The sequence below is a fragment of the Mesoplodon bidens genome (genome assembly GCF_964165515.1).
Source record: "Mesoplodon bidens genome assembly, chromosome: 19".
Lineage (NCBI taxonomy): Eukaryota > Metazoa > Chordata > Mammalia > Artiodactyla > Ziphiidae > Mesoplodon > Mesoplodon bidens.
Genome location: NC_138179.1, coordinates 47,682,865 through 47,699,389, shown reverse-complemented (window position 1 = coordinate 47,699,389; position 16,525 = coordinate 47,682,865). Strand labels below are relative to the sequence as shown.

Here is a 16,525-nt window from a genome sequence, read left to right as displayed (position 1 = left end):
TGAATGCTTTAGAGATGCCAAGGGAAGGTCTTTAGTGGATCGTTTTAATATATCTGTTCTTCGTTTCAAAGGACAAATGAAATACCATTCCAGCACTTCAAGCACAAGTTGTTCCAGGCTCACCTTGTACTTTCTCTGCCCCAGTCTGAACCAGCTATTTCCCCCAAGGAGTTCTAGTTTCTTTTAATAGAGCAAAGTATTTAGAAGCCAAGCCAAGGGTGCTCATTGCTATTGTGGTGCCTATTCCCAGGCCCCCTCAGTGGATGGAGCTCAAGGATATATGTATATGTGTACATACTTGCATCTATATTTCTGTACTTAAATATATATTGAAAACCAGTTCAAACCAGTACCTTTGATTCCAATCCAACACCACAGGATTTATTCTAATTTTTATTCTTTCTCTCTGTACTTGTTCTCTTTTCCAACGATCCCAAACGCCCACAATCCTCAACATATTGGAATAATCCAGTCATATATAACCATTCTTTTGTCACCACACATGGATGCCCTCTCACCTCTTGGGCTCTGACATCCTCTCCAAGCCACTGTTTCCGTCATTACCTCACCCAGACACCCTCCTGCCCTGGATTCAGCACCCCACAGAGCCGCCATCACGCCTCTGCCCCCGCACTTGCTTGGTTTCACCTGTTGAGTTTTAAAAGGTAGGAGGAAAGGAGCTCCCATCTTTTCCATTGTAATGAATTTATTTAAAATGAAAACACTGGGGCTTCCCTGGTGGCGCAGTGGTTAGGAATCCGCCTGCCAATGCAGGGGACACGGGTTCAAGCCCTGGTCCGGGAAGATCCCACATGTTGCGGAGCAGCTAAGCCTGTGTGCCACAGCTACTGAGCCTGCGCTCTAGAGCCCGCGAGTCACAACTACTGAAGCCTATGTGCCTAGAGCCCATGCTCCGCAACAAGAGAAGCCACTGCAGTGAAGCCTGTGCACCACAACGAATAGTAGCCCCCGCTCGCCACAACTAGAAAAAGACTACACGCAGCAACAAACACCCAGTGCAGCCAAAAATAAATAAATTAAAAAAAAAAGAAAACACTGAGTCACTGGAACGTATTTCATTTGTCTTTTGAAATGAAGAACAGCTATATTAAATGATCCACTAAAGACCTTCCTTGCAAAAGTCCACAAGGCTGTGATAGACTTCCTCAGAGGTCACCTACGCCCGGCCAGCCGAGGGGGCGTCTCCAACAAGGTCTCCATCCATGCAGCAGTGATGGGACTCCCAGTGGAGGAGGTGGTCTGCCTCAGTGCTGGCATCAACACCGCTCGCTACAAGCTGATGGTGGCAGATGCTGTGATTGAGAAATTGGCTTCAATTGAGAGTGAAATTGAAAAACTGAAGATGAACAAGGACCACTTAGAGAAGGTTTTACAAGGTGGGTCAGCAAAAGCCAAAGAGTTAGCATATCCCATGTGCCAGGAGATGAAAAAATTAGGTTTCTATAAGAAGTTTCAGCTAGTCACAAAAAGGCTTTTCTGTCTTTTGGTCTGCGCACTCCAGTTATGGCAGCTTTCCTCACAAGAGAAAAATTATAGTTTGGGGACACTTAATTTGGTACACCTGATCATTGGCTTCATTTGATGAATAATGATTTGTAGCTTTCAAAAACAGAACAAGAACACCTTCCTTTGGCATTGCTGAAGCGTTTCAGAGCAACAGGAACAATTTTTATTCCATCATCCTAGCACCTGCCTTGTGCCTTGGGCTTAGGTATAAACGTTGAGCCTTTTCCTCCCCCTCTCCTGCTCCCTTTACCTGTCTGCCATCTGCCAAGCTCTCTGACTCTTTATCTGTCAAGCTAACTTGAACTCTATAAGGGACTTTGCATAATTTTTCAGGCTTGGAATCACTCATGGGGGGCAGAGGACAATTAAATATGGTCAGGGTGGGTTAAGGGATGACCTCGGCGCCACTCAAAAAAATACAGACTGCCTGGACTGTAAGTCTGACTCCAGTCTGACTCGATACTCTTTTTTGCTTTTGAATTTTATTTTATTTACTTTTTTTTTTTTTTTTTTTTTTTTTTTGCGGTATGCGGGCCTCTCACTGCTGTGGCCTCTCCCATTGTGGAGCACAGGCTCCGGACGCGCAGGCCCAGCGGCCATGGCTCACGGGCCCAGCCGCTCCGCAGCATGTGGGATCTTCCCGGACCGGGGCACGAGCCCATGTCCCCTGCATCGGCAGGCGGACTCTCAACCACTGTGCCACCAGGGAAGCCCTATTTTATTTACTTTTTTGTACAGCAGGTTCTTATTAGTTATCTATTTTACACATATTAATGTATACGTGTCAATCCCAATCTCCCAATTCATGCTACTACCCCCCACCCCACCCCCCGTCACTTTCCCCGCTTGGTGTCCATCCATTTGTTCTCTATGTCTGTCTGACTCAGTACTCTTAAAGCAAGAAAAGCGCTGTGTTGGCTGGGAACGTAGCTCCACATGTGAAACTGCTCAGGAAGTTGTGTGGTTTAGATTCGAGTCCAGTAGAGAAGTGTTTCTGAAGCTGATCTTCCTAAGTGGTGTTAATTTGGCTGAGGAGATAAATTCAACGTTGTTTGAAACATGAGGGACAGTTTAATTTGAGACAGATGCACCAGAGCAATTAGAAGCCGTGTTCCTGAAGATGGTGCCCAGGGTCAGGGTGTAACACTGTCACCTGGAGACCATGGGTTCTTAGACCTCGTCCCGATTCCGTGTGCGTCACCTTGAACCTGGCCTCTGCTAATGCTGTCAAATCTATGCTTTGCAGTGGGTCCACGACCTGCCTTCATGTGAGTTCATACTCTCTTGGGCTCTGACTAGGAAATTAGGGCCTTGGAAACTTAGTAGGAAAAGGAAAATCTAATGTCCTAAGACATCCTACTTTCCTCTAACTGATTCCTATCTTTGATTAAAGACGTTACTTTAGTAATAGTAGGGGGTTCTATCTGTGGCTCCAAAGATGAACTCAGGACAAACAGCTTCTTTCACTCTGTTCACAAAGGCCTTTTTTTGGTGTGTGGCTGCAGCTGCTATTTTCAGTGCCGGGCTGCATCGATGCGTTGCACATTTTTATATGCTTAATTCGGTGTGCAGGTTGATTTGGGAGCCTGGGTTGAGAGGTGGGAGGAGTGCTGGGATGAATTTTGCAAGTAAAAACACCAAAATGGTGTGTCACAGCCACCTCACTTTACTCCAGTGAATTTCTGGGTGCAAGATTGGATATTGATTGTCTCTTGACTGTAGTCAGTGGAATGTACTACATGACCAAGTTACAGGACAAACAGCCACAGTCAGATTCCATGCTCCAGTGGGGGCCCTGAGACACAGTAGCCAGTAACCTTGACCAAGGGCTCAAACTTGGCATCTTCACCCTGAGGTAGGCCCCAAATTGCGTTCATTCGTTCATCCCCCGCCTTCCTTTCTCCATTAAAACTTAAAATATCCAGGAATTCCCTGGTGGTCCAGTGGTTAGGACTCCACGCTTTCACTGCTGAGGACCCAGGTTCAATCCCTAGTTGGGGAACTAAGCCCATGGTGCAGCAAAAAAAAAAAAAACTATCCTTAGAAGGAGCCACACTTTAAACACTTCCACGGGGAGGAGCAGGACTGGAGAAAGCCCTCACGTACTGTGCTGCCAGTGAGCCCCCCCACCCACCCTGCTCAGCCTTGCTTCCCATTGCTCAGCATTTATTGGGTGATTAAGGCTGACACTCAGTGGAGCTCAGGAAATGATGAATTCCTTGGGGGAACTTTGTATTCTGAGCACTTAGCCGAGTAGCCAGCACCTGGCCCACGGTCGTGCGCGATGCATGAGGACTGAATGACTAAATAGCTTCTTCCTGCCGTGCCCCCACCCCCGACAACAGACATGCATTGGCACACAGTTTGTATTTAACTTCAGAAGACCATAGTGTACAGGACTGTGGTTGCAAGTATCAGCAGCTCAAGCTGGCCTAAGGGAGAAAACAGAAGGTAGGAGGACACAGAGTGTCTCCTGGACGCCCAGGCAGAAAAGTAGAGGGGCCTCAGGAGCCCTGGGAAGTGTGTACTCACCAGCACTCCCCAGTCTGGCCAAGGACCTTCCCTGCTCCTTGGTCCACTTGTAGGAGGCAACCATCAACCCTAAGTCTTGATGTCTCTGTAATATGAGTGTGTTTCTCTGTGTGTGTGTGTGTGTGTGCACACACACACACATTTAGGAGTAAGCAGTTGCCAGAATGGGTTTGTAGACCAAGCAGAGTCCCCAAAAGGCATCCACAGAGCACCCTTTATGTGACATCTGGGCACCACCGTTATTTACTTGATCTTTTTAAATTACTTACACTCTTAAATTTATTTTTAAAGGAAACTTTATATCACTGTGATAAATATAAAATAAGTATCATTTGTCCTGAACAAAAGTATTTTTTTTTTTTTTTTTTTTTTTGCGGTACGCGGGCCTCTCACTGTTGTGGCCTCTCCCGTTGCGGGGCACAGGCTCCGGATGCGCAGGCTCAGCGGCCATGGCTCACGGGCCCAGCCGCTCCGCGGCATATGGGATCCTCCCAGACCGGGGCACGAACCCGTATCCCCTGCATCGGCAGGCGGACTCTCAACCACTGCGCCACCAGGGAGGCCCAACAAAAGTATTTTTAAAAAATAAATAAAATGAAAACAAGAGAATAATATAAGTTCTAGCTGGATCCAATTGCTGGTCAAAAGCTCTGAGCCCCAGGTCTGGAAACAACACAGTGAACAGAGCAGAGTCACAGCTCTCTCGCAGCTCACACTTAAATGGGGCGCTTCCAACAGTAAACCCATAAAACATGAGTCAGGTGGGCATATGCCAGGAAGAATCGAGCAGGGTAGGGGGGATAGAGAGGTGACGGGGAGCAGGGGAAAGGGCCCTCTGAGATGGGGTGGGCAGAGAAGATCTGGAGGAGGTGACATTTTTCATGGGATGTGTGGGGGCAGAGCCTTCAAGGCAGAAGGAACGGCCACTGCAAAGGCCTAAGGATCTTGGTAGACTCCACCCCACGGCATGGGCATCACTGCATCACAAATAGAAGCTTAGGGGACCATTGCTCACTCCTGTAATAAAAGTATCTGCCTTTAGCACCTTTTAATAAGCATATTACTGGGAGTTCGCTGGTGGTCCAGTAGTTAAGACTCCACCTTCCAATGCAGGGGACTCAGGTTCGATCCCTGGTCAGGGAACTAAGATCACACATGCCACGGGGCAACTAAGCCTGTGTGCTCTACAGCCCGCGCGCCACAACTAGAGAGCCCTGCATGCCACAACTACCGATTAATTAATTTAAAAAACTAATAAGAGTATTACCCAAATGCACTAAGAGATTAGCGAGAATGATTACTTGTCTCCTTCAGACCCTCAGGTCCAGGATCTGGATTCTTCTCGGTTCATTTAGGGACTATTAAAATTATGAAGGCAGCCCAACTCACCAGAGTCTGTTATATAAACCAGGACTATTGATCTGTGATGTGAGACATACCTGACAAGCCAAGGGGATCTCCCCAGGAAAGGAAGCTGCTTGAGAAACTGAAGATCAGAAGTTGATTGCTAAGAATACACCAGACCCTCAGAGTCAGTGGCACAAAAAGAGGCTTGTGTCAGGCCGTGGCTGTCCCGAATCCCCTGTCTGTGCGGGTGAGGCAACCCCTGAGCAGATCTGTAGTAACACTACCTGGCATTTGTTTAGACCTTAATACTCTAAAAAGGCTTTTCATATGTTTCATCCTCACAGCACCCCTGTGAAGTGTAATTATCTCCTTTTTACAGACGAGGAAATCTGAAGTTCAGGGAGAATAAATGGTTTACCAAGGTCAGAGAACTAGTGTGAATCGTAAGGTAATTAGCCTAAGATTAAGGAGGGGTGGTTTGATATGTGATATTTGACATAATAGAGGGGGTTAAACATTCTTGGCTCCAACCAACTGTGCCCTGCCCGGGAACATGTCACACCTGCTCAGAGGTTTACCCTGTTGTGAGAGCAGAGATTCCCGGGCCCCATCTGCCCCAAATCTCCCAAGGGAAAGAAGAACACTGCAGCTGTCAGAAGTGTAATCTAAAGCCCATGAAATCAGCTACATAAATTATGTTGGTTTTGCAACATTGTACAGTTTGCAACATTTTCATCAAAATAGAAACTTTTAACCCACCACCTTTACCCTGTGTCCTGTGGCCCTGCCTGCGAGGTGAGGCTCAGCCTGGGGTGAAAGGAGGACCTGGATTCCATGCCTCATCTTCCCAAGGGTCTCCACTGGGTTGGGGCCAGTGTCATGGACCGTGTCCTGTTGAGTGGCACCATGCTTGGTGCTCAGAAGGGCCCTCACCGGGTTCAGTGCTCCGCTGTCACCATCTTGAAAGGCTTAACAATTTTTTAACAAGGGCCCCAATCCTGCTGCTGCTTCTTCCTTGCTGCTGCTTCCTCCCTCTTTCTCCTTCCCCAGGAAAAAGGGGTCTTCTCTTCCCATCTCGTCAGCTGGTCCTTGGTGGCCCTGGGTTGGGCCTTTCACCCCGGGCAGGACCCCCTGCCTGCCTTGGCTCTTTCTGCCTTTCCAAGCCCCTCCCCCCCATCAGGAGGGCCTTACCAAGCCTGGACCCGCACAGCTCACTGCTCCTGCTGGAAGGGCCCTGCGTGCACCCTATCTCCTCACAGCCGCTACCATCTCCTCATTCAGGGCTCAGCTGCAGCATCCCCCCTCTGAGACTCCTTTCCCACCAACAACCTTGACCAGTGTCACCGCCACTCCTCAGAGCCTTCCCGTGCCCTCACTCACGCCACATTATGAGGCTTTATCGTAATCCTGACACCTGGAACTATTCTTATTTATTGTCTGCCTCCTGCCTCTAGACTATAAGGTCCTTGTGTTCGAGAGACCTTGTCAACTTTGTGCACAGGTATCCTCAGTACCTACAGTGGTGTTCTGCACATAGTTGGTGCTCAATAAATACTTACTGTGTGTGAGTGCACAGAGGTGCAGGTTCCACAGAGAGATCAGGCATCAAAGTGAGGAAAGTCAAGTTCTGGCATCTAATCCAGCAGGAAATAATGGGGCTGGAGATGGAAGCCCAAGCTGGTAGCCCAGGGCCTGTGGAAGTTGCCCTGTAAATGTTTCTCAGGAGCCAGGCATACCTGGGAAAGAGTATGGAGTAAGAGTCCACAAGAGAGCAAAGCTGCTCATCTCCCCAAGGGAGGGGGCCCACTCAGGGTGGTTTCATGGTACAGAGATTGCAACAGAGTGAACAAGCTGATCCACTTTGAATCTTTAATTGCCACCAACACTTGGATAATTCCCAAATCTATGTCACGAGCTAAGGATCTCACTTGAGCCTTGAACTAGTTTATCTAAATACCTCCTGATGTCTCTCTCCCCTAGAAGGCCCTCAGGCACCTCAAACTCTGTCTGTCTGTCTGTCTGTCCAAAGCAACTCATAAGAGCACAGACCAGGATTGAAATCCTGGAGTCACTAATTCCTTTGTTCTCTGCATCATCTTGGCTCAGTTACCGGATTCCTCTAATTCTCAGTTTCCTCAACTGTCAATCAGGTATGAACAATAATAATCCAGCAGCCCGAGCGGCCCCCATAACTCCATCCTAACTCCTTGAGGGGACAGCATTGAAAGCCAACCTCTGTGGGCTATTATGTATTTATAAGGCTAGTTTGCGTAAGGCACGCTTTATCATATGTTGTGTATTTAGCAGTTATATAGATGGTATGTCCCTTGGCAACTTTTGCCTAGAGAGAATAACCATGTGTTCCTGAGTCTTGATAAGACTGTAGCAAGAAGCACTAACCTACATCTTCTCTAAAGTCTCAAAGAACAGTTAAGAGGAGATAAAACCTTCGAGCTTTCAGTGAGTTTCAGGTTGTTGCCCTCAGCCAGAGTCAGCTTCTTCATGAGGCACAGGGCACAATCTCCTTTACAGTGCATTGACTTGGGCCCGCAGTACTTTTAGGGGCCCTTGAAAACGTTTTAATTTGATTTATTTTAAAACCAGAAGAGGGGAATTCCCTGGTCTTCCAGTGGTTAGGACTTTGCACTTTTACTGCCGAGGGCCCAGGTTCAATCCCTGCTCGGGGAACTAAGATCCCAAAAGCCCGCAAGCCGCCTGGTGCAGCCAAAGATAAAAAAAAAATTTTTTAATAAATTTAAAAAAAACGGAAAAAATGAATAGTTGGTAATGAATATATGATAATGAAGGCAGCCAAGGTTATGTTTGTTTTTATACCAATACATTTATTTAAAAAAAATTTTTTTTAGTGAATGGAGGAAAGGGCTCATGAAATCAAAAGTGCCCAGAGCCCATGAAAGTCACAATGTGACTAGGCCCCTCAGGTGGCATCAGCCTCGCAGATGGAGGGCAGAGTTGATGGAGGTGAACCCCTCACTCTACCTTCCCCCTCTGCCCAACCCACACTATCTCAGGGAAACATTTGTGGAGAGAATTGTTGTGTAAAGTCTTTAGCATTTCTGTATGCATATAGGGCAGTCTAACTGTTTGAGCAAAGTCTCAGTGGGTCAGGAATTTGGAATGGTGGCATCCATGGCATCGAGGAACAAAATCCAGGCTTTTTACATTTATTCGTACAGAAATGACTTCCATAAATGGCATCTTCCTGGAGCACAGAAGAGCAGGACTTCTCGGGAGGATGTCACAGAGCAGGTAGCCCTTGGGCAGGGTCTTGGAAGATGAAGAGTTTACCAAGTGGACGGGGATGGGATGATGGTGTCCAGCCAAAGAAATGGAATTTCACAAAGACCCACTTATGGGGGAAGATCAGCAAATGGACAGGATCATGGCTGTTCTGGAAGGATGGTACATGGGACAGTTCTCTGAGAAAGAAATGGAAAATTTTATTGGAGCTAACCTGAGGGTTATAACCCTGGAGACAGTCTTTCAGAAATCTCTGAGGACTATTCCATCAGAGGTCAAAGCACAGTTATGTAAGTTTTTGAGACAAAGGGTCCTACATCAAATGATGTATTATTGACAGTTGACACAATCCAGACCTATACATGCAAAGTGAGTAGTGAGTCATGGGTCACTGTGGCCCCTTACAAGATTAAGAAGGAAGGCTATCGCTTAAGAAGGTCTGGTTAATGCAGATGCATACTACACACTAAAGGGGAGAGAGGAGGCCCAAATAGGCAAAGAAAAAATTTTGTTTAAATTTTTCTCGTCTTGCCAGAGAATATGAATTTTACTTCATCAATGCCATAATTAGGGCTTCAATCCAGAGAAGAAGGAAGAGATTTCAGGGTATGGAAGGAGAGCCTCCCAGTTTGAGCCACCCACGGCCATCCTGTGGAGCCATCCAGCAGCCAGATACAAATCTGAAACCAATAAATTGGTAGGAAAGGATTTCAGTTAGGGAATCACCAGCATAAATGTGGTGGTTGGTGGAAGCCATTGCAGTGGGTGATATCTCAGTGAAAGCCGAAAAAAAAAAAAAAATGGGAGAAAGAATCCAGATACACAAAAGGCAGAAGCGGTGGAAGGTGAGGATCCATTTAAGGTTCATGGCTGGAGATTGACCAGGGAGGCGACAAGAGAGCCGATGGAGGCTAACAGTGGTTGTCCTCAGCTGGTGTAATCCTGTTTTTTTTCTCCTTGTCATTTTCTGTATTTTTTAACTCTTTTATCAGTAAGTATATATTGCCCTTTTTGGCTAAAATAGACAACATTTTATTGGAAAAATAAAAGGGGTAGTTCCCAATAGGTTAAGCGCTGCTGCGAGGCCGAGCGCACTGAAGGCTGAGCAGAGACTTAGAGACATTGCCCACCTTCTTCCCCCAAAACTGCTCCTCCGCCCCAACCCTCCAACCCCCAAGGGAACCAGTGCAACTCCTGGCAGCTGTGTTTTCCTCCCAGTGACCTGTTCTTGGCCACAGATGATTGGACAAGGGTGTTCATGTGACACCAGCCAGGCCAATCAGAGCCCTCCCCAGGAGGTTGCCTGGAGAGGGCGGCGTGAGCTTACAGCCGGGGGCCGCTCTACGCCAGGCAGGCCGACCTTGAGACCCAGGGTAAGGGCGTAGCAGCCAGAGGCGAGAGCCTGTAGAAACAAAAGACCCAAGGGGGTAATGCCTGGGCATTTAAGGAACTAAATGGAGGCCAGGGTAGGGTCACCGGAAAGAATGGTGGAGTAGGTTGGAGAAAGCCAGGACTAGACCACCAAGGGCCTCAGAAACCCCGCTGAGTTGGGAGTTTTCTCATTACAAGGAGAAGCTGTTGGAGGGTCTTAAAAGAGGGAGTGGTCTGACCTGAATTACAATTTTAAAAGATTAGCAATGCTGGAAAATGTGCTGGGGGGCGGCGGGGGGTGGGGAGGCAAGCGTAAGGAGCAGTTTGGAGGCTCCCGCGCTATGCAGACCCCTGAGGGTGGACCAGACGTCAGAGGCGGTGGGGAAGATGCAGGGAGCAGGGGTCCAGACAAGACCCAGTGGTTGGGGGGCTGGTGAGGGAAGGGTGGAATCAGGGCAGATGATAGGTGAGGGGATGCTGTTATTGAGATGGGAGAGAAGGGATGACGTTAAGACCTCAGTTTGGACATGTTAAGTTTGAGGTGTTGATGGCCCGTCACAGGGGAGGTGCTGAGAAGAAAGCAGTGGGTTACATCAGTCTGGAGTTGGGGGATGTCAGAGCTTGGATGCTGGAAATATGGGTGGCATCAGCGTGCAGCTGGTGTTAAAGCCACCAGCCTAGATGAGACCACCTGGGAACTGGAGAGGAGGGGCCCAGCACAAAAGCCTGAGGTCCCCCAACATTCACAGGACTGGTAGAGGGGACGGAGCAAGGAAGGAGGGGGGAAACTGAATGTGTTTTGACCCAGAAGCGCACATTGCAGACTGCCCTGGGTTACCCCCCTGCCAAGGCCAGAGAGGGCTTTTTAGATTTGGTAAAGAAGTCACCCTGACTTTGAACACTCTGGGTGGAGTGGTGGATCTGGAAGTTAAATTGGGCTGGGCCTCTTCCCTGAATGAAAGCTGGATTAAAAAGTAGCTGTGGAGGACCTTTTGGGGGCAAATGAAGAAATATGAAAATGGACTTTATATTAGATTATTGTATCAGCATTTAATTTCTTGGGTGTGATAATGGTCTGTGGTTATGAAACAGGGGGAAGGGACTTCCCTGGCGATCCAGTGGTTAAGACTCCACACTTCCACTGCTGGGGGCGGGGTTTCATTCCCTGGTGGGAGAACTAAGATTCCACATGTCATGTGGTGCGGCAAAAAACAAGAAACAGGAGGGAAGAGGGCAGGGCACAACCTTTAAAAGAATGACATAGCTGTTGAAGATCCACAAAAACTGGTTAGAACTGATTAGGCCCAAGATGGTGGAAGATTCCACTTCCAGTAGACCTTGAGCCTCATTATATGCTCATTGTAATACATTAGCATCTAAATGGCACACTCGTGGGCACCATGATCGGTCTGAGGCTAACTATAAAAGGCCAAAAAGTGGGCAGGGGCCCAATTCTTGGAAACCCCTGCCCTCCCCCACCAAATAGTTGGAATAATCCTCCCACTTTTTATGGGCTGGGTAATTGCATAATTAGCCTATGTAATTATCCAGCCCATAAAACTAACCACCCCAGGGAATTCCCTGGCAGTCCAGTGGTTAGGACTCCACGCTTTCACTGTCTTGGCCTGGGTTCAATACCTGGTCGCGGAACTAAGATCCTGCAAGCCATGCGGCAGAAAAAAAATAAATAAATAAACTAACCACCCCATATTTTGGGGTCGCTCTCGCCTTTTGAGGCAGACTGCATTCTGTCTATGGAATGTGTATCTCTCTAAATAAATCCACTTCTTACCTATCACTTTGCCTCTTGCTGAATTACTTCTGCACAGAGACATAAAGAATCTGAGCTTCATTAAGTCCTGAGACCAGGTGTGTGATCTCAATTAAAAGACAGTGGGAAAAAAAAAAAAAAAAGACAGTGGGCTTGAGTCCCAGCCCATGGGTTCGAGTCCCATCTGAGTTGTGCAGTTTCAGTTACGTAAGAGAGGTCTGGTTCTTAGGAGACACATGTTGTAGTATTGTAGTATTTAGGGGTGAGGGAGCAAGATGCCTGAAAGTTTTCCAGTGGTTCAACAATAAGAAACTATACATATATATCTGTATATATTACATATAATATATGTAATATTTATATAAATTGTATTTATGTTATATATAGGTATATACATAGTTTTTATATAGGTACGTTATCTATTAGAGAGATACAACATATGTGGCAAAATGCTAATTGGAAAATCTAGGTGGGGGGCTGTTTTAACACTTTTTCAACTTTCCTGTAGGCTTAAATTTTTCCTAGGGACTTCCCTGGCAGTCGGATGGTTAAGACTCCACATTTCCACTGCAGAAGCCCTGGTGGTGCAGTGGTTAAGAATCTGCCTGCCAGTGTAGGGGACATGGGTTCGAGCCCCACTCCAGGGAGATCCAACATGCCGTGGAGCAACTAAGCCTGTGCGCCACAACTACTGAGCCTGCGCTCTAGAGCCCGCGAGCAGCAACTACTGAGCCCACGTGCCACAACTACTGAAGCCCGCGCTCCTAAAGCCCGTGCTCCGCAACAACAGAAGACACTGCAATGAGAAAGCCGCTCACCGCAACGAAGAGTAGCCCCTGCTCGCCACAACTAGAGAAAGCCTGCGTGCAGCAGCGAAGACCCAAGGCAGCCAAAAATAAAATAAATAAATTTTAAAAATAAAAATTAAAAAAAAAGGAAAAAACATTAGAAAGAGTGAACTGGCAGGGCAGTGTTCCCACCCTGTTTGTTGTTTGGCTTGAGGCGTCCCAGCACTGGAGCCTGCAGGCTGTTGGGTGGCGCGGGGGTGGCGGCCTCCAAGAGAGCTCACACAGATGACTGGGCCCCAGTACCTCTGCCACCAGTGTCCTTGCCCGCACAGTGAGCCACAGCTGCCCCCCACACCCCCTGCCTCCCCGGAGACCCTCCATGACCAGTTTTTTTTTTTTTTGCGGTACGCAGGCCTCTCACTGTTGTGGCCTTTCCCGTTGCGGAGCACAGGCTCCAGACGCGCAGGCTCAGCAGCCATGGCTCACGGGCCCAGCCGCTCCGCGGCATGTGGGATCCTCCCAAACCGGGGCACGAACCCATGTCCCCTGCATCGGCAGGTGGACTCTCAACCACTGCGCCACCAGGGAAGCCCCATGACCAGTTTTTGAAGAGCCGGAAGATCCAAGCAACAGGTCGTTATTCTCTGAAATTATCTCTCCGATTTCGGATGTGAAGTTCAGCCACAGTGGGAGGTATATCATGACCAGAGACTATCTGACCATCAAAGTTTGGGATCTCAACATGGAAAACCGCCCCACTGAGACTTACCTGGTTCACAGCTACCTCTGCAGCAAGCTGTGCTCCCTCTACAAAACTGACTGCATTTTTGATAAATCTAAGTGTGTGTGGAATGGGTCAGACAGTGTCATCATGACGGGCTCCTACAACAACTTCTTCAGGATGTTTGACCAAAATAGCAAGTGTGATGTTACTCTTGAGGCTTCGAGGGAAAACAGCCAACCCCAAGCTATCCTAAAACTGAGCAGTGTGCATGAGGGGCAAGCAGAGAAAGGACGAGATCAGTGTCGACAGTCTGGACTTTAGCGAAAAAATCTTGCATACAGCTTGGCATCTTTCAGAAAATATTGTAGCAGTGACGGCTACAAATAACCTATATATATTCCAGGACAAAGTAACTAGGAGGACACGTTATTACTTAATAATCTCACATACTGAGTTTTAGTCAAACACTTGTTAAAAATTTTTTTATTTTTTGGCCGCATGGCATGTAGGATCTTAGTTCCCCGAGCAGGGATCAAACCCATGTACCCTGCAGTGGAATCACAGAGTCTTAACCACTGAACTGCTAGGGAAGTCCCTCAAACACGTTTTTTAAATGTTTCTTTGGGTGTTCATTTGATGCATCGACCTTAATTTCCCTCTTTGTAATAGAATTCAGTTGGAGTCCAACTTTCCCAAATCCCGAGTTCTAAGAAACTTTTGTCAAACCCGATAGGTTCTGGGACACTTCTGTTTAGAATTGAGAGCTGCCAGCTAACAGTAGGTCTTCCACAGTTGACTTGAATTTCTGATGCTTTTATTGCCCTGTTTTCTCTGGTGGGTCCAGTGTTTTGTTTCTAGGTGTCTGCTGAGGTAAAATGAAATTGTCTGTAGTATTTAAAGAGAAAAGAGAGAAGTTTTTTTAAATTAAGCAATTCCATTTGATTGAAAAAATTCAACAAAAAATAAACACCGTTTACTCTAAAAAAAAAAAAAAAAAGTTAACAGCGGCTGTAGAGGAAGTGGAAACAGCCAAGTTTTCAAGGAGAGAAATAGTATAGTACCTGGAGGGGATCGTGAGGTCAAGGGAGGGTTTTACACAAAAATGTTTAAAATGAGAGCAAGCGTGTATGTTGACAGGAATGTTCCCGTGGAAAGGGAGAAATTGATGTTGTAAGAAAGGGGTGAGAGGTGCCGGAAAAAGTCCTTGGGAAGGCTGGCTGGCGGGTGGCCCCGAGCTTGGAGGGGACACCGCACTGAGGTGCTGCGCTGGGCCCTGGGATCAGTGCGGGGGGGGCACCCCCTCAGGAAGTAGGATCTGAGGCTCTCAGCTGACAAGAGTCAGGAGGGCAAGTGGTTGTTTCAAGCAGATTGAGGCACAGAGCCAAAGAAAAACTGGCAGATTTGTTTGGTGTTTAAGATCTGAATGGCGATTATTCATCAGCTTAGGGAAAGAGCCAACAGGGGAGAGGTTTAAGTCCTTACCCCTCTGCTACTCAGTCTTTCCATCTGTAACATGAGGGGATTGAACCGGGGGCAATCAAAGGACCCTGCAAACTCCTGTTCACTCAGGGTCCCTTATGATACCTGATGGAGAGCTTTTACTGAATAGCACGTGTCTGGGTTGTCAAAGGATTAAAGATGGCTAGTAAAAATTGGACACTTGCCTAAGAGGTTCCTAATTGAGGGTAAAAACCAAGAGATACAGAGAGACACTTGAAAGGAAGACTGCTTAAGGCTCGAGGGCACCCCTGGGGGAGCAGGGGGGTGGCCCGGAGGTTGCTGGGGCGCTGAGATGCCTTGACGACACTTGGGTAAACGCAGTACGAGGTCCCTTTGAGCGTAAATTCTGTCTCTGGGCTCTCGCTGAAGCTGGCATTGCACAGCGTGAAATGAAACAGCACATTAATGTGATTAACACTGAATAAACCTCCGTGTGTGAGCAAATATAGCTTGAAGCGGGTTCAGGAATTTTAAAATATCTATTATTAAAGACAGCCTGCAGGGGCCGTGGCATCCGATGACAAGCCAGAGGCTGCTACCGGCATCTAATATTCCCAGAGTCGTTTCCTTCGGCAAAGTGCATTTGCAGGCTTCTGTGCTAGGCTTTTCCCTGATCCTCCAGGGAGGATTATCACCACTACCCCATTTTATAGATGAAGAAACTAAAAGCATTGTCAACAGTAGGCCTCTCAGGCCGCTGAAGGCAGAGACCATGCGTATCATCACGGGCTCCCCAGAGGCAGGCAGGAGGCCAGGGCAAGGGGAGGAGCCTCTCAGCCCCTGCGAGCCGGCCCGGCGGGCCACGAGCGCTGTGCTGGGACTTCCACGTCTGGCGTGACTGCTAAGCACCAGGCTCTGTGCTGCAAGCCTCACACAGATGGTCTCACTTAGTCCTGATGACAACCCTTGGCAGTTGGTATTATTAACCCCAAGAGGAAACTGAGGGCAGACAGGTTAAATAACTTGCCAAAGGTCACCCGGCAGAATCAGGATTCAAGCTTAGATTTGTCTGAAGCGAAGCATGTGCTTGACTGCCGAGCTGGACGCTGTCTTCCAGGAGAGTATGGTTGCGGACTTCTGGCATTCTTACAGCCCCTGTGCTCGAGAGCCGTTAGCACAGCGCTGAGCACAGGTAATAAGGTGGCACCCGTGTCAGTGAGTATAGACTGAGGGGCAGGCAGTCTGAACGGATGAATGCGTAGAGATGTGAATTCCTGTCTTGTGGGGTCTTCCTCTTCAAATTGAAGATTTCCCCAAAGCTTATGAATGCTCAATCTAATTAAGGCAAAAAGGCATCAGAGAATTGCGAGGCCTTTCCTTTATTAACTGTCAAGTCCAATCTGTAGGCTGTTTACGTGCTGAGGTCAGAGATCAGTCTTTAGCTGCTCGCCTTTCATTCATCTGGCAAAGCCCGGAACATAAAGTTTATTGATGCAAAACTGATTGGCAGGCAGGGGTAACGAGGTGGCAGGGACAGGGAATATCAGAAGGAGTTCTAAGCCACTCGGGTCACTCCTGCTCCCTTGCCGTGCTAACTTCACGTGCTCCAGGTTACTGGGTCGTAGTTCATAGCTTTCTGCACTGCAGTCTAGATGAGCAGCAAATGTCTGGACCTTGGGCAGTGTTCACAGAGCACATCAAGATGGGGAGGGGAAGGAGTCCTTTCTCCCTGTTTGTCTGTTAGTTTGGAAAGGAGAGAGTGAG

The 16,525-nt window shown here is 47.8% G+C and overlaps 1 pseudogene across 1 annotated transcript; it reads left to right on the top strand.

Annotated features, from left to right (window-relative positions):
* The first annotated feature begins 10,304 nt into the window (after positions 1–10,304).
* Positions 10,305–15,659, top strand: LOC308607670 (serine/threonine-protein phosphatase 2A 55 kDa regulatory subunit B beta isoform-like; annotated as a pseudogene). Its single transcript has 3 exons — positions 10,305–10,416; positions 13,200–13,730; positions 15,444–15,659. The product of its transcript is annotated as a serine/threonine-protein phosphatase 2A 55 kDa regulatory subunit B beta isoform-like (transcript).
* Positions 15,660–16,525: the final 866 nt, after the last annotated feature.